This window comes from Bos javanicus, chromosome 24, assembly GCF_032452875.1.
Source record: "Bos javanicus breed banteng chromosome 24, ARS-OSU_banteng_1.0, whole genome shotgun sequence".
NCBI classification, from domain to species: domain Eukaryota; kingdom Metazoa; phylum Chordata; class Mammalia; order Artiodactyla; family Bovidae; genus Bos; species Bos javanicus.
In genome coordinates this window covers 2807445-2834895 of record NC_083891.1, presented here as the reverse complement: position 1 = coordinate 2834895, position 27451 = coordinate 2807445, and the positions used below count along the sequence as shown (strand labels likewise).

General features: G+C 47.3%; 1 long non-coding RNA gene across 2 annotated transcripts; it reads right to left on the bottom strand.

Moving 5' to 3' along the window:
- Nucleotides 1–22948, bottom strand: LOC133237451 (uncharacterized). Of its 2 annotated transcripts, none has more exons than XR_009733196.1 (3): nucleotides 22760–22948; nucleotides 21661–21750; nucleotides 1–2328 (listed from the first exon to the last, which is right to left on the bottom strand). It is a non-coding gene; the product is annotated as an uncharacterized LOC133237451 (long non-coding RNA). The 2 variants fall into 2 exon arrangements; XR_009733197.1 differs by lacking the exon at nucleotides 1–2328 and adding an exon at nucleotides 19795–20447.
- Between the last annotated feature and the right edge of the window lie 4503 nt (nucleotides 22949–27451).

The following is a 27451-nucleotide window of genomic DNA, read 5'->3' as shown; positions in this document are numbered from 1 at the left end:
CAGGTGTGCTGGTGTCTAGGTGTGCTGGTGTCCAGGTGTGCTGGCTGTGCTGGTGTCCAGGTGTGCTGGGTGTCCAGGTGTGCTGGTGTCTAGGTGTGCTGGTGTCCAGGTGTGCTGGGTGTCCAGGTGTCCTGGGTGTGCTGGTGTCCAGGTGTGGTGGGTGTCCAGGTGTGCTGGTGTCTAGGTGTGCTGGTGTCTAGGTGTGCTGGGTGTCCAGGTGTCCTGGGTGTGCTGGTGTCCAGGTGTGCTGGGTGTCCAGGTGTGCTGGTGTCCAGGTGTGCTGGGTGTCTAGGTGTCCAGGTGTGCTGGTGTCTAGGTGTGCTGGGTGTCCAGGTGTGCTGGGTGTCCAGGTGTGCTGGTGTCTAGGTGTGCTGGGTGTGCTGGTGTCCAGGTGTGCTGGTGTCCAGGTGTGCTGGGTGTCCAGGTGTCCTGGGTGTGCTGGTGTCCAGGTGTGGTGGGTGTCCAGGTGTGCTGGTGTCTAGGTGTGCTGGTGTCCAGGTGTGCTGGTGTCTAGGTGTGCTGGGTGTCCAGGTGTCCTGGGTGTGCTGGTGTCCAGGTGTGCTGGGTGTCCAGGTGTGCTGGTGTCCAGGTGTGCTGGGTGTCTAGGTGTCCAGGTGTGCTGGTGTCTAGGTGTGCTGGGTGTCCAGGTGTGCTGGGTGTCCAGGTGTGCTGGTGTCTAGGTGTGCTGGGTGTGCTGGTGTCCAGGTGTGCTGGTGTCCAGGTGTGCTGGGTGTCCAGGTGTCCTGGGTGTGCTGGTGTCCAGGTGTGGTGGGTGTCCAGGTGTGCTGGTGTCTAGGTGTGCTGGGTGTCCAGGTGTCCTGGGTGTGCTGGTGTCCAGGTGTGCTGGGTGTCCAGGTGTCCAGGTTTGCTGGTGTCCAGATGTGCTGGGTGTCCAGGTGTGCTGGTGTCCAGGTGTGTTGGTGTCCAGGTGTGCTGCGGTGCTGGGTGTCCAGGTGTGTTGGTGTCTAGTTGTGCTGGTGTCCAGGTGTGCTGGTGTCCAGGTGTGCTGGTGTCCAGGTGTCCTGGGTCCGGGTGTGCTGCAGATGGATGTCAGTGAACTCCACATTCAAAGCTCCAGGACAGGACGCCTCCAGCTCCGCCTTCACCAGGCCCTCCCCTTGCCCTTGCTTCTTTCGCAACACGGGGTGGGGGTGGGGGTGGCCGGGTGACAGGAGCTGCATTTTCTATTTCTTTCCTTAGATTTATATGATGTTTCCACTTCAAAGAGCTCCCCTCATGGGCCCACATATTAAACAACCTTTACAACAGAACAGACACCTCTGAACAAGAGGTGGAACCCTAAGAAGACGAGAGAAAATGGTTGAAATCTGCCCACAATTTGGCCTGAGACCGTGTGTCCACTTCAAAGAAAGCATCAGCAGATGCAGGAGAGGAACCTCGGAGGATGGTTATTTAGTTTTCTCGGGGAGGGGAAGGAGGTCAGTTCTGAAGTCAGGCCAGGGAGGAAGCTTGGATCACGGGAACTGATGGGCATCGGAGAGCGGCTTACACGCCAGCTCGCCCCGGGTGCTGCGGAGCTGCCTGGTGCTGCCCGGGCCTGCCGCGCTTCTCTCTGCCGTGACTTTGGCGACAAGCACACACGGCGGTTCACTCAGCACGGCTCAGGGGAGGCCCAGGCACGGCTCAGGAGCAGGAACAAGGAAGGAGCAGCTGTAAAGCCCAGACGGAGAAGGTGCAGGCCTTGCTTCAAGGCACTGCCCACCGCCAGTCGGAGAACCCGGAGGACAGCACAGCAGCTCAGAGTCCCCCCACCATACATCCCTCCATGTGATGCGGAGAGGGCCTCAGAGCAAACTCCCGTTCAAAACAAGGGATCTAGACCTGAGAACCCGTCATGGCACATCTTGAGTCTTGAAAACAGACACACATTCGGTAAAGAATGCACCTGCATTGTGGGAGACCTGGGTTCGATCTCTGGCTTGGAAAGACCCGCTGGAGAAGGGAAAGGCTACCCACTCCAGTATTCTGGCCTGGAGAATCCCGTGGACTGTATAGTCCATGGGGTCACAAAGTCGCACATGACTGATCGACTTTCACTTCTACTATGGGGGGGCATGAAGATGCCTTCCCTGAAAAAAAGCAAAACATAAACAACAAACAAGCACCAACAGCCAAAAAGCAGCAACAACAAACCGTCCCTGCTTCAGTCCCGGGAAGGCAGAGCCATCGAGGCAGACGGGGCCTGACTTCTGCACAGGTGCTGGGGTGCGTGGAAGCCAGCCCATCCTTCCTGCAGGCAGGAGACCGCAGGTCAAGGCACGGGGTACGTAGAGGCCCGTTCATCAGAAGCTCAGACCACGGGGAGGCCTATGAAACAAGGGGTTCATAGGAGGCTGAGAGCTTGTCCACTGTGCCAGTGGCTCTTGATGCAGCTTGACCCAGGACAGAGCCTGTAGGCTGAGCTCACACCGACTGAGAAAGCGGAGAAAAGGTGGGGGGGCGCCCCTTGGGGCCGAGGAGCGGGGGGCCTGGCTGCTGCCCCAGGAGCACGATGGGCCCGCAGGTCACATGGGCAGCTGCCTCCTGTCCCCACTCCGAATACTGTGTGACCCAGCATCAAAGGGAACACTGGGACCATCACTGTCGCTCCACTGAAGGAACCAGCTCCAATCCACTGCACCTCACAAGAGGGCCGAAGATGTGCGGGCCCGTTCCCACCTTCTGCAGGGGCACCACCTGTGCACAGTGAGGAACTCCCCCCCAGTTCCACACACATGCCCCCGGGCCCAGCACTGCCCCGAGTGGGGAGCACAGGCCAGGAGACCACCTCTCTGGGAGCCCAGGCAGAGAACACAGTCGCCAAGATCTTGTCCAGTGTTTCAAATGTACTCATGCATTTCATGGTTACCTGTGATGTTTGCTGAGTGAGTCAAGTGATTGAAGATGCTGAGGCTTGAAGTTCACAGCATCACATAAACCTGAATTCCAGCAAAGAAATGAACCAACACTACTTAACAGCTTTGCTGAGTGTCCAGAGGTGGAGAGACGAGGCTCTGATCTGCTGACTGCGTCTCCCCTCTCTCCCCACATCCACCGCAGAGCACCACACCTGGTCCACAGCCTGGTTTAGAGCATCGGTCGTCCATGGACCTCTGCCTCCTCTCCCACAGCCTGCGTTCCCTTCAGATGCACAGGGACAGCACCTCTGTTTTCTAGCTCTGTGCTCTTCTGCAGGGCATTTCATAGGGCTCATTCTCTTGTAAGGATTATGAGGACAATCCATGTCAAATGCTGACACTCACACTAAAACAGCAGCTGAAAGTCGCCTTATCCTGCTCTCTCTGCATTTTGCATCCCACCAACACATCCTTGAAGGTGGACACTCACTCACACATGTCTCCCGTTTTTGGCATCTTCCCTGCCTCTCCCAAGGAGGCCCTCAATAAATCTTCATTGCACAGAATTGGCGCTGAATTTTTAAAGACGTCTAGATTATTGTTTTAAATAATATATCATCTTTTCCCAAGAGACTCAAACACTATCCTTCAAAGAGCTTCATCAGGTGTCCTAATAGTTTTTATACACTTCAGTGTAAAACATGAATTAATGATACAGGACAAACGGGGTTACTTCACATCATCTGCGGTTTCATGTCCAGTTTGAACAGCCTGATTTAGTAAATAGTGAGAATAATAAAGAAAGCCTGGATTCCAGGCGTGTGTCTCTAAAGATGATGCAACTGTTGGCTTTTCAAAGTCCATAATTGGAAGAAAATGGAAAAGTTCCTGAAATCAAGATGTTAAGATAAAGTCAATTGGGAAGAGTAAGAGATAGAGGCTTCTGCTACTTACAGAAATGCTTAAAAAATAAAGTAAAGCTGGTAGTCAACAGTCCCTTCTCCCCAGAGACAGATACGTATATAATAAAGACCTCCAGAACATCCACCAATATGGATTGGTAAGGATGTCCTGAACAGGTCACTTTAAACTCTACCAGGAAAAGACTAAAGTGATTTAAAGTTTACATTCCTGTTGTAAATGGGTATTTCATTTTCTATGTAAGGTCCTATGATTTTCCTAGATTTACAGCTGTATCAAAAGACAACAGTTCAAATTTATGACTGAGATTTCTGGGGTGAAGTTTAAAATGTTAGGAATGCTGAAAATGCTCAAAGGTCGGGTTTATGCCCTTGAATATGGTTTTTACTCTTAGACCACAAGCTGCGGTCACACAAGCTGGATATAATTGATCTGGTAATTAGAGAATGCAATTTGAATTATCACAGACCTGTATTGATTATGAAGGACCCCTATCTAAAGCCCAGCAGAGGATAAAGAGGCTGCAGTCCAGCCCAGAGCTCTGCTGGAGTGGCTGAGGCCTTGTGAAGTCATGAAGAGGAGCTATGAAAAGCCCTGGGTTAATGAGAGTGAGGAAAAGCCTTAGGTCTTGAGCTGAGAGTTAGAATGGGAGTTGGACTAAGGGCTGAAAAGGCATTTGTTACTAAGAATTAAGAAAAATAACTACACTCATGCTGTGTGAAAATACTTAGAATCTATTCTAAATATTCAGTGATATTTGTGTTTTGCAGCTTTACACGATAACAAAAGTTCTTTTTCATTGAAACTCCTATAGAATAAGCCATTTTGACATCTGGGGCTTGAAATGCCAACTCCTTTTCCAATTGGTTTTCTAAAGAAGGCAACTAACCAATGACAAAAGCAAAAATCTAAACATAACTGACTTGGCTACTTCTTACTGAAGTAAACAGATGTCCTCATCTGGTTCAATGGAGCAAACATTTCCCACAAAGAACACAGGTTCTTTCCAGGCGCAGTGCCTCTCTCCTCTCCTGGGCCTTGTGCCAATCAAAGTTTTTAATCTGCAGAGTTGCATGCCCACCACCCCCACCCCAAAATGACTAGCCATTTTGTTTAATAATAAGCAATCCAAAGGCAGAATCATATGAGTTTGAATGCCAAAATAAGTGAGACCCAGACACAGAGGATAGAACTGTGGTTGCCAAGGGGGTGGGGTGGAGGAGGACTCACCAGGAGGCTGGGGGAGGAAGTGAGTGTGAAGTTGGGGTTGGCAAGTGTCAGCCGTTACGTATAGGATGGATACACAGCAAGAGCCTACTGTGCATCACACAGAGCTGCATTCTGTATCCTCTGATAAACCATAATGGAAAAGAAAAAATTTTTAAAAGAATGTATATATATGTATAACTGAACTACTTTGCTGTCCAGCAGAAATGAACTCAATGCTGTGAATCAACTATACTTCTTTTTAAAAAAGTTAAATAAATAGATAAATGAGACCAAGAAGTGGTGCACCTCAGAGGGCCTGACTTTCACGGGCATCTCTAGGAGCTGGTCCCTTGTCCAGTCTATGTGTCAGAAAAGAATGAATAAGTACAGGACAGGCCTCGGTGGAAAATAAGATCCATTGTGCAAAGGTGAGAAATAGCCACTTGCTTCCTTGGCCTCACCTCCTAGAGAGGTTGCAGTCTGTTCCCTGGTCTTCCACGTTGGAAACTGCACCCACCATTTCCTCCCACCAGAGGCTCCTGTTCTCAGCGTCCCAACAGCACCCCTGCCGGTCCCCACAAACCCCAGCACCGCCTCTAAGACATCAGGCCACCTCAACTCTGGAAGGCTTCTCACAGCCAAGTCCCCACAGAACTGCCTGGTTACATGAGCAGTGCGAAACCTCATCCTCCAGTTTTATTTCCAGGTAAGGAATGAATACTAAAGAAATTTTAACCAAGAAAAATGCAAAATGCATCCTGAGTTGCCCAATGACCATAAATTCATACCAAACATCATATTTGGTAACCCTTCCTGGAAATGACACACCACCACCTCCTTGGCAAGTAGGAGAAGTAAGTGCAATCCCGAGAAGTTAGAAACTCTCAGTCACATTGACCCCTGGTGCTGGAATTTGGTGACTTTCTGTAACTGGAAGAGGTAGGTGTAAACTATTTGAAATACAACATTCGTCTTGGAACTCACCGTGCATTTACCCAGATTTTGTCTGAGCAACCGCACTGGCCATCACTTCCTCTAGGTTTCTGTTGTATAAACAAACATACATGAATGATTAAGAGCCCAGGCTGTAACTCACCAGACCCTGGCCTGTTCCTTCATTTGCTTTTCTTTAAAAACCGTCACCAGATCATTGATGAAGGATCGAATGGCCTACCCATCCCCTTCTGCCACTGGTTCACTCTCTGATTTGAGGAAAGTCGTTTTGTGAGCCTCACTTTTCTCTGCTGTAGATCATACTCTAGTACAACCTCCCCAGCTGAGGGAAGAACGCCGTGAGGTCACTCGTGAGAACGTGGCTGAGAGCCGGGCTCAGTGAGCACAACCTGTCGTCTGAGCTAGTCCCAGTGAGGACCTTTAAGGGGCAGATGTGGTCCCCACGCTGGCCAGAGTGTGGCTTCCAGGCCAACGCTGCAAGTACTTCGCAGCCACTCAGCTTCCTGAGCCTACGTTCTAGCCACTCTGAATAAATCCCTCACACATTTAGACTGAGCTGACACACAGCCTTTACAGTCAAGCCAAAGAATTAAGGGCAGAATTTTATGATACAACTCCTCTGCGGTCTTGAGGTCAGTATTAGAAACCCTTGCAAATCTATGTCCTGGCCAAACAAATGGACCACTGAAGAGGCGTTGCAGCGGCCCAAGTCGCTATAAAAGAAATCGGCACAGCTGAGGGAGGGGGCGAACCATGGGAAACCCAGAGACAGGAACACACTTTCATCCCACACATCAACGTATCAGATTACTGAGGGGGAAAGAAGTAAAAAAAAAAATAAAGTGTGGGGGAAATAATTTAATATATTCCCTCTTCTCCTGTCATGCATATAGGAAGAGGCCATCTGAGCTAAATCAATTGGGCAAAGTGTTTCTGAAACTGCTGACATAAAACTGGACGTTTTTGAAGGCCAAGGACTGCGTTTCCTTCAGTCTGTGTTAATCCACGCAGAGTTACGCTCGCAATCATAAACTTGCTGGCGGGTAAAACAGCACAGACGTAATAAAGCATTTCGCGGTCTGGTACGTGTAAAGCTGAGAAGGGCCGTACCTGCCACCAGCCCGTTACATTCCCGTTCCTTCGCACCGCAACTCTTCTACAGGACCTCCTTCATAATGGAATGACAGTTGTTACTGCTGATGATAATTTTATTATTATCAGTGTTTACCAAACCCTACAGGATTTGTAGGGTTTGGTAAACACAAATAAAAATTGTTTGGTAAAAACAATGCAGAAATTGTTCTAAGTACTTATCAAGGATGAAGTCATTTCTTCTTCTCCGACTCTTATAAGATAGCTGCTCTTATCCCCACTTTCAATTCAGTTTAGTCTCTCAGTTGTGTCCAACTCTTTGCGACCCCATGGACTACAGCACACCAGGCTTCCCTGTCCATCATCAACTCCCGGAGTTCACTCAAACTCATGTCCATTGAGTCGGTGATGCCATCCAACCATCTCATCCTCTGTGGTCCCCTTCTTCTCCTGCGTTCCATCTTTCCCAGCATCAGGGTCTTTTCAAATGAGTCAGTTCTTCACATCAGGTGGCCAAAGGAATGGAGTTTCAGCTTCAACATCAGTCCTTCCAATGAACACCCAAGACTGATCTCCTTTAGGATGGACTGGTTGGATCTCCTTGATGTCCAAGGGACTCTCAAGAGTCTTCTCCAACACCATGATTCAAAAGCATCAATTTGTTGGCACTCAGCTTTCTTTATAGTCTAACTCTCACATTCACACATGACCACTGGAAAAACCATAGCCTTGACTAGACAGACCTTTGTTGAAAAGTAATGTCTCTGCTTTTGAATATGCTATCTAGGTTGGTCATAACTTTCCTTCCAAGGAGCAAGTGTCTTTTAATTTCACAGCTTCCCCTCCCCACACCCAACACTTTACAGGTGAATAAATGGAAACCAGAGTTTCATGTGCCCAGGGATGCAGGCTCTGCCTGGCAGCACGGGCCTGACCCAGGACGCCAGGCCCTGCAGCCTGTGCTCAGCCACCACGTGATGCTCCATAAAGCAGTCCACAAGAGGGTTACTGGAGCACCTTCAAAACTCACAGCTCTTGCTAACTCAGAGGTTCCTCAGTGTCCAACCTCAGGAGGCAGACTGACCCTAGTCCTCTGGTCACTTCTCCAGGCCAAGGAGCTCTGGTTCCATCCTGCAGTCCTGCCATTTACTACCTCTTGGCTCCCCACTGCCCACACTCATCCGTGAACTGATGCATGGAAGTATCAGGCTCCTCATGTTAAAAACTGCTTTGACACATTGTTTTTTAATGTGGGCTGGAGTAGGGTGGGATCAAGATGAGTCAGAGACAGATGGCATTTCACTGTGGCCTGTCATCTCGGTGAGATACGTGAGGCTCCACAGGAAAGGATGAAGGTACTGAAGGCATTGAGACTGAGGAAGAAACCGAAATGAAAGCAGATCTTGAGAAGGACTCTGAAGTGAAAATTCAGATTGAAAATGTAAATTGTCTACAGATGACGTGCTAATAGGGCTGAGAGAAAAGGGCTGTGATCTCACAGGAGGATGCACGTGTGTGCTGAGCAGGACCAAGCAGACGGTTCACACATGCTGGACGCCGGCTTCCGGTGGGTGTGATGGGACCGTAGGAGGAGGAATGTTCATACTCAGCGCCCCTCGGTTTGGGAAGTTGCTCTGTGGGACGGAAAGCTGGGGCACTGAAACGCACAGACCCCGGGCCGTCACAGCTCTTCACACCATGTGCTTTCCGGCAAGAGACCTTGCCTTCCTGAGCAGGCAACTGCCCAACTGGAAGGGACCATCCTGAGGTGCCTAGACTCAGAGCTGGTGCCTGGAATCCCTGGGTCACCGAGGGGATCAAGTTCACAGATAAGCAAGGCAGGGGTCTGTACCAAGGTGTGCAGCAGAACAGCTACTGGAAGAAACCTATTGTTCAGACACACACAACCCCAAACCAAGCTAAATGCTCCTCCACGTGCAGACCTACTGTGCGTCCGTGTCTTCTCTCTCACACTGTGTATTGTGTATATGTCTGTATGTGTGTGTATCTGCATATTTATGTAAAAGTATGGGGATTCCCTGTGGCTCAGACAGTAAAGAATCTGCCTGCAAGGCAGGAGACCCAGGTTTGATCCCTGGGTCAGGAAGCTCCCCTGGAGAAGGGAATGGGAACCCACTCCAGTATTCTTGCCTGGGAAATCCCATGGACAGAGGAGCCTGGAGGATTACAGTCCATGGGATCACAGAGTCAGACACTATTGAGCAACTGACACTGTATATGTAAGTATATACGTGGATAAATGTGTATGGACATGTATGTACGTATACATTTTTGTGCATATATGTGTATGTCTAGATGTATATGTGTGTGGTCATGTATATATTGTATTGCATGTATCTGTGTGTGTATGTATACTCATGCAATTTTGTGTGTTTATATCTTTGTGTGTCTGTGTTATATGTGTGATACATGTATATGTCCAGCTGTAGACACATGTATATGTGCATGTATGTGTGTATTGCATGTATATGTGTCCATACTCATGTACGTGTATGCATATGTCTGTGTATTATATATGTGATATGCGAGTGTGTGTGTTTGCGTGTATATGTCTGTGCTGTTATGTACGTATGTGTGTATGTGAGGTGTGTGTATATGTGTGCATGTATGCACACCTGTGTGTATACATACACATATCCTGACACTGGTCCTGTGAGATCGGCAGTTTTCATCACTCTGTGACCTTGAGGAGTCAGGTGAATATTCCTCAGTTTTTAGCATGTATATGTATAAATATATACATAAATATAAACAAGACCGTTTGCACCCAAGCCTGTGTGACAGCAAAGCCCGTGTGTTCCAATTCCAGAGAACAGCTGGGACTAATGTGCATCCAAATGGGGTCTGATGGAGAGTACAGACCAGAGACCCACAGTTCAAGATAACAATGGAAACAGTGAGCTTCAGGAAGCCTTGAGAGTCACCTCTGGGTAAGAACCCCCAACATCCCAGAGAGACAGACAGGTGATCACCCCGGATCTGGAGTGAGGCTTGGTCTCTCCAGCATCCATACTTGTAGTGGTTCATGATCATGCGTAACAGGCTCTCTTCACAGACTCAGCTCCTTCAAACTAATGCTTCCCTTCTTTTAGCAAGTCTAAAAGTAAGGTAATCCCTTAAGGGAAAAACTACCTCTGTATGTGTGTGCACACCCACAGGCAACGTGTGTGGTCAATCAAGACAGTGATCTTAATACTTAAAATTATTACAGACAAATAACAAAAAGGAGCTTCGCAGGTGACTGAGTGGTAAAGAATCTGCCTGCAATGCAGGAGACATGGTTTTGATTCCTGGGTTGGGAGGGTCCCCTGGAGAAGGAAATGGTACCCACTCCAGTATTCTTGCCTGGGAAATCTCATGGACAGAGGAGCCTGGCAGGCTACAAGCCATGGGGTCTCAAAAGAGTCAGACACGATTTAGCAACCAAGCAACAATTACAAAAAGATGAATATAAAACACAATAGAGAACAATGCTCATAGTTCTCACACATACATACAAAAGAAACATCTAGTCAACTTATGAATAAATTGAGCCTCATTGTCAGAGAAGGAAAATATTGAAAATGAAATACCACCTTTCGTTTAACAAGCTAGAGTACGATGACTTTCATTTCTTTGTCGTGTATTCCTGTGCACTTCAAAGTTTCTACAGTAACTATGTTACTTTTACTACCATCAGAAAAAAGTGCTATTACTTGAGAAAAGTGTTGAGAAGAGACAGCACTTTGAGTTCTACATGACAGACTTAATAACACTGCATAGATGGACAGAGCTTTCTCCTTGACACTCTGTGTCCAGGTGAGAAAAGAACAGGTGAGCCCCATTCCTGTAGTCAGCCCCCTCGGTGCATCTGACAATCTCTGATATTGCCAGAGCTCAAATTAAAAGACAATATCTAGGTGTGTCATAAACCTAGACAGCCTATTAAAAAGCAGAGACATCACTTTGCTGACAAAGGTCTGTCTAGTCAAAGCTATGGTGTTCCAGTAGTCATGTATAGATGTGAGAGTTGGACCATAAAGAAAGCTGAGTGCCAAAGAATTTGAACTGTGGTGTTGGAGAAGACCCTTGAGAGTCCTTTGGACTGCAAGGAGATCCAATCAATCAATCCTACAGGAAGTCAGTCCTGAATATTATTCATTGGAAGGACTGATGCTGAAGCTGAAGCTCCAATACTTTGGCCACCTGATGTGAAAAGCCAACTCACTGGAAAAGACCCTGATGCTGGGAAAGACTGAAGGCAGGAGAATAAGGGGGTAACAGAAGATGAGATGGTTGGATGGCATCACTGACTCAATGGACATGAGTTTGAGCAAACTCACGGAGAGAGTAAAAGACAGGGAAGCCTGGTGTGCTGCAGTACATGGGGTTGCAGAGTCGGACAGGACTGAGTGACTCAACAAGAACAAGTCAAAATACCTTCTGCGTCTGAATACAAAGTTCTACCCGTGACATTAGTGTGCTTAGCCTAACAATTTCCCACCATCTTGTCCCAAGGGGCTTAAATTGCAATTTCTTAAAACAACCAAGATTGGAGCCATGGTTACAAAGTCCAAGAACGATTCTGACTGGCTCTCGGGGGTGACTATTCCTGGCCCTACGCCCTGAACAGAAAACGAGTCTCATAGAGGATTTCCTGCCTTCCCCTGGGATTGCCAGGCTCTTTTGAGTTGAATCCCAATGTTGTAGCTTTTTAGTTAAAAAATAATTTGACACAACAGAATGGATTCAGTGGCCTACTTATTTTCAAGTAAAAAAATACGACAGACAGACGGAGACAGTGCTCCTTCAGCCTCTGGGCTCACCCGGAATTCTTTATCCACTCCACACCCCGAATAGCATAACCACACTGCTGCCTTCTTCAGATGTGACTTCCCTGAGCCCATGTGAGCCTCGTGTGTGAGCCTCGTGTGTTCTTACAGAACTCAACCTTCTGGATGACCAAGGTGTTTTAAAGCAGATCACTTGGCGAGTCTGTGGGATCCTTCTCATCTAAGGAAAATTATAATAGCTTGCATGTTTGCCGTGTGTGTGCTCACTGGACCTGGCACAACCTTCTTCCCTGAAACATTCAGGGAAGGAAGTCTAAGGGGCTTTTCATGTTATCAAAGCAGTGGCTGCACCAGGATTAAACGATCCTTAATTCAAATCCTGCCGAAGTGTAGAACTGCACACAGTACTGTATTCAGAGCTCTTAAATTAGGGCTTCATTAATTTGTGACCACTGGCTCACATCTCAAGATCAAGACGTATTGTTAAATACTTCTTCCGCCCAGAGTTTAAAAGTAGGAAAGGAAAGGGGAGAGGATGAGAGGAAAAGAGGAAACGAGAAAGGAGGAGAAGCTGAGTGCTCCCCAGCTGAGTGCTCCCCAGTGTCAAGCACTGCTCTTCCCACCACGTGCCTTGACCACCTGCTCTGTGGTCCTCCCACATCTCTGGTCCTCCCTATCTGTGGTCCTCCTGTGTTCGATAAGATCTCCAGAGAGACTCCAACATACACAAAAGGAGCAGATTGTCTCTACTGAACTCAAGATCCTCTCCACAGAAACCTATGGACAAAGTTTCCAATTTATCAAGTGAGTTACTGGTAATTTTTTCCTAAGATAATCTCTGCATTGTGCCTTAGAATAAGCACATATAAGTATTATTATGGGAACAAAGTATGTGAAGATTTTAGGGCTATTATTTCATATTAATACATGCCTCTCCAGAAACATACTTACCTATCATCTTACCCTTATAAGCGGCTTCCCTTGTGGCTCAGCAGGTAAAGAATCCGCCTGCAATGCAGGAGACCTGGGTTTGATCCCTGGGTTGGGAAGATCCCCTGGAGAAGGGAAAGGCTACACACTCCAGTATTCTGGCCCGGAGAATTCCATGGACTGTGTAGTCCACGGGGTTGCAAAGAGCCGGACACGACTGAGCGCCTTTCACTTTCACTTCACCCTTGTAAGTCACCTTGCCTTTACTAATACTAACAGTATTTTAACTCTGAGGCCATATCTCGCTATATTAAGGCAATGTTTGTGTTTGTTTTTTAAGAAAGTCCTTTTTTTCAATATTTAAATTGTTTGTAACTTAACTCAAAGGAACTTCAGGGGAATTAATGTTAGAATTCCCAGTGTTATGATGGGAATTACTGTCAGAATTCACTAAAATGAGCTATGCTCTGGAAAGGATTGGCTGTAAGCTTACTTTGAGGAAGTCAAACCTAAAGGAGATTTGAGCAGCTTTGTGTATTCCATGGTCATGGTTAGAATGTGGATTGTTGAAGCTTTTACGAGAGACAATACATACCCTGGCATTGTTAAAAATTATCTACCATACATTTAATGACACAAAAAGTACGTGTAATCCTGACCATATCTGAATATTTTACATAAAGTACGTAAGTACATGTAATCTTGAACAAGCATGAATTTTTTAAAATTTTCCTATATTCTAATGGTATATAACTTAGTAAGTCAACGATAATCAAAGGTACCTGTTGTGGATGATTCAAATCTGTTGTACAGCTCATGTGTCTCTTTCTCTTTGTTTTACCCGTCACGTGAATGGCTCCAAATTCACAGTCTTGAGTCCTCAACCTCTCTACCTCTAATGCTACATTTATACTGACACGGACCTTGTCCACCCAAACCTGTCACAACTTAGGATTCTTAATTTCAAGAAGTTCAAAAATATGTTCCAAAGATCATTAAATATGTCTGCTGCTACTGCTAAGTCGCTTCAGTCGTGTCCGACTCTGTGCGACCCCATAGACGGCAGCCCAGTAGGCTCCCCCAGCCCTAGGATCCTTCAGGCAAGAACACTGGAGTGGGTTGCCATTTCCTTCTCCAATGCATGAAAGTGAAAAGTGAAAGTGAAGTCGCTCAGTCGTGTCCGACTCTTAGCGACCCCATGGACTGCAGCCTTTCAGGCTCCTCCGTCCATTGGATTCCCCAGGCAAGAGTACTGGAGTGAGGTGCCCCTGCCTTCTCCTAAATATGTCTAGTCCTGGATTAATCCTTTATAGCTGACCATCCTAGTTAATGGGACACTGGCAGCTCACCTCACCCTCTCTCTTGGTCGCTTGGTTCTTGTTTATCCATCCTCATTCTCGCCTGTCTTCTCTAGAGTGACCGCACTGCCTCCGTTTCCTTCTCCCATTATTTTGTGGTGTGTTCTCATTCACCCCCAGGTCTAAACCCGCCCCAGGGAGGCACTGGGTGGCATGAGTAAGGGCATCGACCACAGAGTGGCCAGGCGTGGGAAAGCTCTTTACTCCTGCAGGTCAGAGACGGTCCTCCTCCACCTGGACACACCAGGTGGCCCGGCCTGGAGAATCTCCCGGCACCACCACAGGCAGCACAGGTAGGAGCCACTCTGAATCTTGGCAACACAAGATAAGCCAAACAGACCAAATGACCCAGAAAGGGTCTGAAAAATTAGACTGCTGTTCGAACCTATAAAAGTAGGCTATGACCTATGCGCAAAGCTTAAATAGAGTGACTGCCTTTTAAAATAAAATATTTACAAGGTCCCACAGACTCCTAACGTAATACTCAAAGTGTTGAGGATAGTATTTTTTAAAATCACCGATAATAACAAGAATCAGAAAATCACAAGCTGAATGAGACAGGTCCATCAACTGATGTTAACACTAAGATGAATCAGGTGTTAGAATTATCTGTTGAGCACTTTCAAGCATCCATTACAAAACTGCCTCAGTAAACAATTACAATATATCTTGAAACAAATGAAAAAGCAGAGAAATATCAGCAAAGAAATAGAGGTCATAAAAAAGAACCAAATGGAAATAATAGAATTGAAAAATACGATAACAGAGATTTTTTAAATAGCAGAGTGTCCAATAGCAGAATGGAGAAGAAAGAAGACAGAACTGGGGAACAGAAGGATAGATCAATAAACCTCACCCAGTCTGAACAACAGAGAGCAGACAGACTACAAAAAACATCAACCAAGGCTCAGACGCCTGGGGTCAATAACAAAAGACCAAACCTTCATATCAGACCCTCTCAGAAGGTGAGGAGAAAAACTGTGGTGCTAAAAGAGTGTTTGAGAAAATAATGGATGAAAACTTCTCAGATTTGGTGAACACCTTAAACAGATTCAGGAAACTGAATAAAACCCAAATACAATAACCTCACAGTCATATCATAAACTGCTGAAAACTAAGGACAGAAAAACTCTTGAAGACATCCAGAGAAAAACAATACATTACCTTTAGAGAAGCAAAAATGATGCACTGCCTACAGAGGAACAAAAATGATAGATTACCTTTAGGAGAACATGAATTCCAGGGACGACAGATTTCTCAGTAGAAACCACAGAGGCCAGGAAGTGACACAATGTTTTTCAAGGGCTAAAAGAAGAGAACTGTCAACCAGTAAAGCTATGCTTCAGGGATGATGGAGAAATAAAAACACTCTTAGATGAAAGGAAAAAAAGAAAAGAACTTCTGACGAGCATGAAGTGAAGTGAAGTGGCTCAGTTGTGTCCGACTCTTGGCAACCCCATGGACTGTAGCCTACCAGGCTCCATCCATGGGATTTTCCAGGCAAGAGTACTGGAGTAGGTTGCCATTTCCTTCTCCAGGGGATCTTCCCAACCCAGGGATCAAACCCGGGTCAAACCCGGGTCTCCCGCATTGCAAGCAGACGCTTTACTGTCTGAGCCACCAGGGATTTAAAGCATGCTTAAAGTGAGTACTTCAAACTTAAAGAAAATGAAAAAAAGAAGAAATTTTGGACTCTAATTAGAAAAGAAGAAAGAGTAATGGAAAGAGCAGAAGTGTGAGAATATATAATGAATTATCCTCTTCCTTGTGAATTTTCTAAACAATATATGATGGCTGAAAGAAAAATGACATCCTCGAGCTGCATTTAGACGTGGAGCGAGTGAAGAGGACCACGCGGCAGCAAGGTGTCACGTGTCACCCAGAGGGGTGAACGCCGGTCACAGCAGGCACGTCCGGCTGGTTGGCAGGAGACGCAGATCCGACCCCTGGTCCAGGAAGACCCCACAGGCTGCGGGGCAGCTAAGCCCACATGCCACAGCTACTGAAGCCGTGCACCCCAGAGCCCATGCTCTGCAGCAACAGACGCCCACACATCACAAGCAGAAAGGGGCCTCCGCTCTCCGCAACTAGAGTGAAGCTCATGCAGCAGGGAAGACCCGGCTCAGCCAAAAATAAATAAATAAATAAAGTAGATTGGAAAGGAGGAAATCAAACTATCCTTGTTTGCAGATGATGTAATTTTTCACCTTATTTCTACAGAATCCCAAAGAATCTGTAAGATCACTCCTGAAACTCAAAGGTGAGTTCAGCAAGTTTGCCGAAACAAGATTAACACACAAAAGCCAATCCCATTTGGAAACAGTAACCATGAGCTATGGAAATCAAACTATAAACACAGTATCATTTGCCATCTAAAGAAAATGAAATACTTACTTATATACTCAACAAAACACGTTCAGGATTCATATATTGAAAATTTTAAAACATGGGTGCAATAAGCCGGAGAAGACCTCGTATATTAGGAGTCTCAGCTCAGCCCTTCCTCTCCACTGTAAGCTCTTCCCATAACAGAGTTACCGCCACCATCACAGCCTTAGTATTATAATTTCTTGCTTCCGTGTCTGAATCTATCTGCCCCCACCTGCGGGTAGGGACTGGATTTTTCACTACTGTTTTTCCAGGGCCTGGCCCAGCATCTGGTACGGGAGCATTCAGTAAACACCAGGTAGACAAGTAAAGTCAAGTAAAGAAGCAGTAAGTTGGTCCAGGAGAGAATGTCACGTGGGCAACTCGGGGATGTAGTTCTGGCTTTCAGAAAAGCACTCGGGGCTGGTAGTTCAGATTTAGGAGCCTTCGGATTCAGATGCTTAATAAGACTCTAAATGCAAAGAAATATCTGGAGAATAGAGAAATAAAGACGGGGTGGGAACCAGAATGGCCATCATCAAAAAAATCCACACACAGCAAATACTAGCGAGGGTGTGGAAAGGAGAGAAGCCTACTACACTGTTGGTGGGAATGTAAATTTTACAGCCAGTATGGGGAACTGTACGGAGGTTCCTTAAAAAACGAAAACTAGAGCTCCCCTGATCTATCTGATCCTGCAACCCCACTCCTGGGCATATATCCAGAGAAAAACATGATCTGAAAGGATACATGCACCCCAGTGTTCATTGCAACACTGTTTACAAAAGCCAAGACTTGGAAGCAACCCAAATGTCCATCAACAGAGGGATGGACAAAGAAGATGTGGTACATGTATACAAGGGAATATTACTCAGCCTGTGGGAAGAATGGAACAAAGCCATTTGCAGCGTCATGGATGGACCCAGACAGTGTCATACTGAGTGAGTTAAGTCAGACAGAGAACGAGAGACGCCTTATGACATCCCTCATATGTTGGATCTAAAAAGAAATGGTACAAATGAAGTGTCTTGCAAAACAGAAAGAGATCACAGATTTAGAGAATTAACTTATGGTTGCCAGGGGGAGGGGATAGTTAGGGAGTTTGGAAAGGTCGTGTACACACTGCTAGATTTAAAATGGGTAACCAACAAGGACCCACTCTATAGCACAGGGAACTCTGCTCAGTGTTATATGCCAGCCTGCAGGGGAGGGGAGACTGGGGAGAACGGATACATGGATATGTATGGCTGAGTGCCTGCACCATTTGCTGAAACTACCACAACCTTGTTACCCGGCTATACCCCAATACAAAATAGAAAGGTTTTTTTTTTTTTTTTTTCCTTAATTAAAAAAAAGAGAGAGAGGGAAGGAAGGAAGGAAAAGAGCATACGAAGTACAGAGGACGGGAAAGGGTCTGAGGGGCGAGAAGAGACAGGAAGTAGGGAGAATCCGGGGTAAAACTCAGCAAACCAAGCCGACCGAGAGCAGCAGCCCTCAGAGGCCTGAAGGGCAAAGACTACAGGGCTGGTCACGGCGACGTCGGGCGTGGGGCGGGGCCGAACGGCAGCAAGCTGAGGGTCTCAGTGGCTAAAGGCGGGAAACGGGGCAGCGACGTGGCACTAAGTGAGTCTTCAACAGGAGAAAAAAGTTTGAGAAAAGTCAAACACTGAGAGGAAGGATGAAAAATCAAAGGCAATAGAAAGCAAAGTGGAAGGTGTTTCTGTGGAGTAAGAGCCCCCAGGAGAGGCGGAGGCAGGGGGAAGACCAGGGCACAGAGCAGAGGGCAGGGAGCTCCTGGGAGAGGTCAGGGGGACCTCAGACGCCCAAGGCGAGCAGGCCGGGGTGACACGTCGGGTGTCAGGCTTCTCTCTGTAATCTGTTATTGACTCCAAGAGCTGGTCCAGCGAAGGCGGGAACTTCAGTAGACTGACAAGGTTCTAACGTCGCAAAGCAAGCGAAGGAACTGGGGAGGGAAAAACGGAGTCTCCAGGAGCCACTGACAGTTGACCTGCAGTGACCACGTGTAGCTCCCAGACCAGCCTTGACCTTCCCTCGGGCAGAGGTCAGGGGCCCAGCAGGGAAGGCGGAGGACGGGAGGGTGCTCCAGAGGGTACCCCGTCCATCTCCTCTCCTGTGCCTGTACTTCTGGGTTCTTGGGTGACGGCCAAAGTCTACCAAGACCCCATTTTGCTGTATTTCTGAGGCTACACAATCACTGTTTCCTCCAGTGTTCCTATAGTCTAGGAACAAAGCTTATTCATTGTCCTAGCAGCAGAAAAGATTCCAAAATTCATCTTCTCCATAATTCAGACCCAAGTCAGCAGGCTGGCAGGCTCAGGTAATTTGGCCAACTCGCTGGCCACGAGGACTCACGATGTCATCCATCATCATTACGAGCCGCATTCACCACGTTTCTTCCTTTGGCATAAAGTGTGAAATGCAAAGGATTGTTCGGACAGAGAGAGATGAACCAATGAGATCCTGGGACCCAAAGAGGTGCTTTGTTAGAAATGAAAACGGAAATATGATTCCAGGGGAAAAAGGACTTGGTGGCAACATGGTCACACACTCCTTTCAAAACATGAAAAATAAATTCACCCTCAAGAAAAAGAAGAAAAATGGATCTGACAGATTCATTCTCTCCTATCTGGAGGCTCCTCCTCTGAGCCTGTATATCAGGAATCAGTCTGAACGAGCAAAGCGGGGCCACCAAGATGAGGCCTAGCTTCCATTGTCACCCAGCCCCATCCTCTCCTCACTGGTCTCTGCTTTTTAACCCAAATATGATTAAGTGGCTTGTCCCAGAAATGAAAAAAAAAAAGTTTCCATTCCAGCCCAAACGCAAATAGATCACACACTTGCATCACTACCGTTGCAACATCCACTTCTAATTTGAATGTTCAGAACTCTGATTGTATTTGTAACCCAGAAGGGAATAAAAAACATTCTTCAGTGGCTTATTAATCACAAATTCTTCCCTATAGTCTGTGAATGCACAGCAGAAAAATGCGTGTTGGACAGGGCAGAATTACAAAACGTGGTCAGAGATTTCGAGGTTTATCAGTCCCACTTCCTGGTGTTACAGACAGGCTGCCTACAGACCAGGAAACAAAGGTCCCTAAGGTAGCTTTTCATACCCGGACAGTTTGGACCACATTAGAACACCCATCAGCTGTAACAGCGCAACGCAGGCCTCTCGGTTGAACTGGCACACAGCAGTCTGTGCTTCTCTCAGGGGTATTTCCTGCACACCTAAACCCAGATGAGGCTGCACCACACCCAGGACACAGTGCATACCCAATAAGCATTTGTCCAATTGCTTCCTAAAGTCGATGCAAATGAGAACCCACTCTGATCTCCTTGAAAGTCCCAACCATAAATGATTCTCGAACGTAAGGGGAATCTTGACAACTTCCCGCTGAGGATGACAGTTTGTCAATTTATTATAGAATCATCATGGCCATTTCGGAACCAAATCTCAGAATACTAACAATGGACTCTTTCTGAGTTACGCACTAATTTACATCAATATTCATCTTTTTATTATATGGTTAGTGAATCACTTTAATGGGTAAATTTTAAATTGCTTGAATTCAGAACTGTGTCAGAAAATCCAGAATAACTCTCAGGCAAGATCTGAGGATCTCATCACAAATCAAATGTAAACGACTTGAACACTGTGATGTTCGTTTTGAGAAGTTCTCATCTGCAAATGGACCTGATGTGATAAATTGCTCAGAATGTGAAATTATGAAACTCCTCATACATGGGCCAGTTTGGTGAGAGATCAGTAATGTAAAGTTATGATGGTAAGCCTAGTAAAGACTACAATGAATACCATCTTTCTCTTACAGTTGAGGGGAAATAAGCTTATTAACAACATAGTAACATTGCTTCATCTCTTCTTCTTAATAGCTTGTACTCTGTGGATCCAGTGTTGAGTGTTTATGTTGCCATCGATCCAACTGAAAAAAGACAGGGAGGTTTTTCTGATGGACATCTCTGCCACCTTCTTAACTACTAAAATCAAATGTCATGTTCGGCTATTAATACTGAGACAGAACAGACAATGGCCAGATAACACCTTAATTTTAGACAGACTCCCAAGTCAAGACTGTATAAAGGTGATATTAAAAGGTTCGTGATGTCTAAAAACATAAGGAAATCACAACATTCTCCTTACCTTGGAAGTACACAAATCAGTCACATATTACGTTCTTAAACTAGCTGCACAGAAAATACATTAAAATTAAAAAAAAAAAACAAAAACAGTTACCATTGTGTGAAAGAGAAAAAAAAATGACTAATTGGGAAGAGGAATGAGTCTACTTTCTAAGAGAAATCAAGCAGGAAGCATTTAAAGGGATTTAGTTTCATCCTGCTTTGCTCGTTAATAACATGGTTTCTCATGAAGTAGGATGATAAACCCAGAGGCAAAGTGAAATTATTCAAACTTCCTAGGTCCGGTGGTCTCTGGCTACATTTTGAATGTGATGTGCAACATGAAAACACTTTTATTTTTTTCTCTTTCCAAATCTCTGAGCCTCCTGGCACATGAAGTAAAAACACACAACGCCCACTCCTGAGCGCAAAGAAAACCATCTCACCATACTAAGCAGGGATCTAAACACACTTTTAAAAGGAGATTTTGGCAACCAAGCAGTAAGTGGCAAGATCGGCACCCGTTACACTTAAGGAAGGCCAAGAGGAGCTCTGACGGGGGCCCTGAGGATGAGTGCGTACAGCTGTCCATGGCTGCAGCAGCCTCCTCCTTTCCTGTTCCAAGAGGCCGCAGTGTTTTTTTATCTGGGCTAAACTGACAGGACATACTTGAACAGTGACATATGTTTTCAATCTTTATTAACAACGTATTAGCCTAAAAGTTTCTCCTCCTCCTTTCTGCCCCCACTTCCCCTTCTTTAAAAATTTAACTAAAGAGACATGTTAATTTCAGCTCCGCCTCCACCAGGTCACCCTGGGGTCAGCAGATCAGAAGCATCAGTGGAAGAAGGAAGACAGCATGCTCCGACTGCGGGCAGGGTGACCCAGCCATCAGTCAGGACGCTGCGCATCTGAACAATGACAGCCATGTGTCAGGAAGCGGGAGGTGGGGCCTCATTAACACACGGCTCACCTGCCCCGAGCTATGCCTGGCTTGTAACAGTTATCATTGCTTACCTCCAAGGTGTTGCTTGTCTCTGCTCCATGAAATAACAGGTCCTTTATTTCCAGCTTGGTCTCCCTTCTGAGTTCACACGGCCAAGTCGCCTAGAGACAAGAGGAGGAAGAAAGGGCTGGGATGGGGCCAGACCTGGGAGGGAAAGGGTGCTGTGAGAAGCCGAAAGAAGGCACCTGGGTTCACCAACCATGAGAGGTCAGCGGATGGGACCACTGAGAACTGAGCCGTCCACACGCCAGCCAGCGATGCGAGAGTGTGATCAAGGGTCCCAGACACCCCGCCCCACCCCGTTATCCTCAGTGAAGGCATCTCCTGGACAGGAATGGTCTAAAATCTCAAATTCATTTTCCACTTTGTTTCTTGTAAATACAGGTAACTTGAAAATAAAGTAACCACAAAGCTCTCATTTTCTGAGCATCGGAATATACCACTGGGAATCTCTTCTATATATTGCACCTTTCCTTCCTGCGTCTGCCTCTAACATACAACATTTAATTAATTTAGCCTAAAGAAACCTTGAAATGCTGCCCACAAAGAGAATTCTCCTAGAGAATATTTTGTTGTGAAATGATATCTAATTGTGTTCCCCAAAGGAGGCCATCACATATTTGTTGCGAGGCAGCCTTCCTGGACTGTACAAACCCAGTATGGTTTCTTTGAAGGGCCATAGATTCTGCTAAGAAGTTTTAACGGGAAGCCCAATTTAAACCTGGGCCACCATTCAGAATGGTTCGTAAGTTACAAAAACTTTGTTATTCTGCCACTGTAGGGGAATTAAACACACAAAGACACACAGAGCTGGCCTTTCTTAACTCTGGGACAATAATAACGTACCTTTTATCCCTAGGTTGGAAAAGTAACCAAAGGGCGTTAAACTCATAGGGGGCTCATGGGCCGTAAGACCAAGCCTGGGAGGATGCGGTGACCTCTCTAAGGCCCTGCAGACCGGAGGCAACACCAACCGGGGCTCGAGGGCCCGCCTCAGTCACGGAGAAACTGGAGACCTCCCGGGAGGGGCAGGAGGTGTAACAGAACAAGCCGATGGCCGGTGCCACACGCACTCTGGGTATTAAGGGGCCTCGAGCGGGGGTCACTTACACGTGGGAGGCCAGAGAGGCCTTGGGGAGCGAGAGGAGCCCAAACAGGAGGTGGAGGACACGTTTCTCCTGGGGCAGCTGGGGGCCTCTAACTTGACGGCAGCAGGAGAAGCAGCCGATGGGCCGCGCATGTGGGGCCGTGCCACACGGCCCTTCCGGCGTCCAAGCTTGCGGCCAGGCTCCACCTCCGCCAGGCTCCACGTCCGCCTGGCGTCCAGGCCGCTGATGGAAGGGTCACGTGGCTGCACACATGCGGCGGGGGCCCTGGCGCCCGCCAGCCTCCAAGGGCCTGGCGGAGCGCAGCACTTCCGTGAGGGAACACACGTCCTCAGCGACGGCAGGGCCAGCGTCTGTGTTAAACACAGATGTTCGGTCCCTTGCCTGCATCTGCAAAATCCCCAAAGATTGCAAAAACCGCAAATATTTCGTAGCGCCTTCCACGACAAAATCTGATCTACCCTTAACTGACGTGAGACTCGTCTATGCTGCTGCTGCTAAGTCGCTTCAGTAGTGTCCGAGACTCCTCTATAGTTACTGTTTACCCCTCAGAGCGTGAGCACGCCTGGTTTGGCGGCATCTAGACTCATGTGTTTGACTCTGAAGCAGCCTCCGACTCCGACATGCTGTTCGGGACATAACTTGGACTGTTCCGGCCTGCACAACCTCAGATTCAGAATTCCAAACTCATCCGGCTGGGTGACCCCAGATCAGGCGTCATGAGGCCTCAGATAGGAGGAGGGTTTTGTGAGTCTCCATCCAGACACCTGCTGACATTCCTGAGGCTGACAAAACAATTACAAAATAGTGCACAGTTCACTTTGTTGTTTCTGGGAACCCCCATGTTGAAATTGCCCATCAATTATTGTTTTCTCTTCTTTTCTGGATAACAAGCGAAGGTCATGGTTAATAACAGTTCTGCCAGGAACGCTGTGTTCATATCAACTCAGAGGGATAAAAGCTCCCTGGGCCCAGGACGCAGCTCTGAGAGATGCAGCCACGGGTGGCTTGCTTTCCTGGAAGCTGCAGATGCACTTGCAGACCTTTTGGGGTCGGCACCCTGAGAGGAAAGGCCAGAAATTGGTGTATACCCAGGTCCCCAAACCCTCATGCTCCCCTCTCTGATTTGCGAAAGTCATTGTCACAGTTGCTCTAAGGAGGGAAATAAAATATAGGCCCACCCAATTCTAACTCCCAAGAGCTTAATCTGTACCACACAGATTAAAATATTGATTTTCCAGGAGGCCACCGGAAGATAAAAGGTGGGTTTTGATGCAAGAGTCTTACATGTAACAGAAACCAAATTTCACTTCTGGTGATGCTTGTCTCATTTACTGGGACAGCACTTGTGCCTGACACTTGCCCTATCTCCTTTTGTTTCACAGAAATGACTTTTAAAGCTTCATATTTTTAAATCCACCACCTGGCTGGCTAAGATATTTTTCCCAATCACAGGGCAAATGATCTTTTCCAAAACAAAATCCAGATTCATTATGCAGCTCTTTAGGTTTCCTTTATTTATTATAGATTTCAAAAAGGCACACACAGGACACATCTGATTTTTTAAAAATAAATCTCCCCCTCTCTCTGTCTCTCTCTGTCTGTCTCTCCCTCTCTCTCTCTCCCCCTCTCTGACTCTCTCCCTCTCTCCGCCTGTCTGTCTCTCCCTCTCTCTGTCTTTCTCTCCCTCTCTCTGCCTCTCTGTCTCTCTCACTGTCCTCCTCCTCTCCCCTCGTCTCTCCCCCCGCCACCCTCCCTAACTGTCCAGCCTCTACAAACCCAGGACTGTGAAAGAAACACCCGTCTATTGCTCTGTCAAATGTGCCTGCCTAGGATAGCGATTGGGTTTATAGAAGAGACAAACATTTCAGGCATGCCATTCTGGGGTAATGAAGCATGGCAACAAAATATACCTGTGCAACATTTGATAAAGATGAGCTGACACGCCAGTCCAAATAGGTTCCTTTGTGTGTCTGCACGTGTCTACCATCATGGCCCTCACCTGAACACACGAAGGCAGCGGCAGCAGCGGCAGCTGGCAGGGCCCAGGAGGGGAGCTGCTCGCGCAGCGAGACGGCGTACGCCTCTGGCCTTGCCTTCACTCCCACTGCCCCTAATTTATGGTAGGTGTCCTCCCTTTCTATGAAAAAAAGAGTGGCTCGATTTTTCTTTCTTTCTCTTGCTATCTAGTTCCTGTCACAGGGCATGGGAGAAAGACAATGAGCCAGGTCCCTCGGTGTTTAGCATGGGGTCTTAAGTTAGAATGCTTCTTAGTAGGGTTTTTATGGCTTTTATTGTGGTTTGATTGATGCAAAGCAAAATTAAATCCTACAGTTACACACGGGTACATCAAGCCAGGAGCAGACCCGCTGTACTTCCTGCTTTGGTTTACAGAGAGCATCTTTTGTTGCTTAATCTTCACTTACAGAAGGTGGGATGGCAGCGGGCTGGGGGAGAGAGACTGTAGACCAGCTGAGAAGTGATCTGGAAGACGTAGGAGATCCAGTGACCCACACGGGAGCTCGGCAGTCGTTCCGATCGCTCACCCACATTGGGGTTTTTGAGTTTCCATCCACTTCCTGGCTTGGGGACAGCCACGGCGGCCAGCCCAGGTGAGCCTCTGCAGGTGCCTGGCGCAGGGTGACACCCAGACAGCAGGGAGGGTGCTGTCCTGCCCCCTGCCGCTCTCTCTGAGCCTGACTTCAAAAGGCCTGAACGGTGTATGGCCTTGATGCTATTTATAGAGAAGCACATTCTATTTATAAGGCAACGCAGTGAAACCGAAAGGGGCATAATAGCCACTCTGTATTATAAAGCCCTTCTGCTGAGCGAGCTGGACAAAGTGCCGTGGGTGATCTGATTTCTTTCTTCTCCTGGTGGCAGTCATAGTGTTTGGCGCTCCGCACGATGGCAACAATGAACACTTTGTGGTGTGATGACCTCTCCAGGAACCAGACACACACAGGTTCTACTTTTGTTCACTCATTTCATTACCCATCCGTCATCACACCGGCACCCAGACCTAGAAACCCCAGCTAACCCTTACATTCACATGGGCTGGACCTTCACTTTGCCTACATCAGATGAAGCTGCCTCTGAACTGTAATTTCCATGCAAAGTCATCTTGGGTAAGGATCCTTCTTTATCCCCCTCAGAGCCTGTACAATAACAATACAAATCTTGACTAGAGAAAATACGGAGCAAGCATGTGGAGCTTTCCTGGTGGCTCAGACAGTAAAGAACCGCCTGCAACGCAGGAGACCTGGTTTGATCCCTCAGCTGGGAAGATCCCCTGGAGGAGGGCATGGCAACCCGCTCCAGGATTCTTGACTGGAGAATCCCATGGACAGAAGAGCCTGAGGGGCAAGAGTCCACGGGGTAGCAGGCCTGTTCTCTAGCTGTGATAGGCGGCTATTCTCTAGCTGTGACAGACGGGGGCTGTTCTCTGGTTGTGACAGGTGCCCAGCTGAGCAACTTAGCGTGGGCATGAGCATGTGGGGTTTGATATGGGAAGGCCGATTCGAGCATCTGCCTGGCCTCTCCTTAACTTGGGGAAGTCTTAACTGATGCTTCCTCTTCTATAATATCAGAATAGAAAGGGACTTCCCTGGTGGTCCAGTGGTTAAGAATTCCCCTATGCAGGGAACACAGATTCAACCCTTGGTCCAGGAAGCTCCCACATGTCTCAGAGCCACAGAGCCTGTGTGCCACAGCTAGTGAGCCTGTGCCCTAGAGCCCGGGAGCCACGTCTGCTGAGACCATGCGCAACAAGTACTGATGCCCTCCCCTCTAGATCCCGCACTCCGCAATAAGAGAAGCACTGCCACTAGAGGCCTGAGCCCCGCAACTGGAGAAAAGCCCACACGCAGCAGTAAAGACCCCGCACAGTCAAAAAATAACTAATTAGTAATAAGGAAAAGCATGTTGTTGTTATTTACTCACTGAGTCATGTTGACTCTTTTGAGACCCCATGGACTATAGCCCACCAGGCTCCTCTGTCCATGGGATTTCCTAGGCAAGTACATTGGAGTGGGTTGCCATTTTCTCCTCCAGGGGATCTTCCCAGCTCAGGGATCAAACCCACGTCTCCTGCGTTGGCAGGTGGATTCTGAGCCACCGGGGAAGCCCAAAGAAAAGCATACAGGTTTTTAAAAATATTAGATTAGGAAGATGTCGGGCCAACTATAAGAGGAGTTGGAGAAAATCCAACAGACATTATATATAAAGCACTCTGTAAACTGCAAAACGCTATACTAAGGTTCATTTCTTTTATAAAAATTTTAAGTAGTTTACCTGCTGCTGCTGCTGCTAAATCGCTTCAGTGTCCGACTCTGTGCGACCCCAGAGATGGCAGCCCACCAGGCTCCCCCGTCCCTGGGATTCTCCAGGCAAGAACACTGGAGTGGGTTGCCATTTCCTTCTCCAATGCATGAAAGTGAAAAGTGAAAGTGAAGTTGCTCAGTTGTAAAAAAAGCAAATTCTAGAAGTAATCACCAGAGAAGGGAATGGCAACCCACTCCAGTACTCTTGCCTGGAGAATCCCATGGACGGAGGAGCCTGGTGGGCTGCAGTCCATGGGGTCGCTAAGAGTCAGACACGACTGAGTGACTTCACTTTCACTTTTCACTTTCATGCATTGGAAAAAGAAATTGCAACCCACCCCAGTGTTCTTGCCTGGAGAGTCCCAGGGATGAGA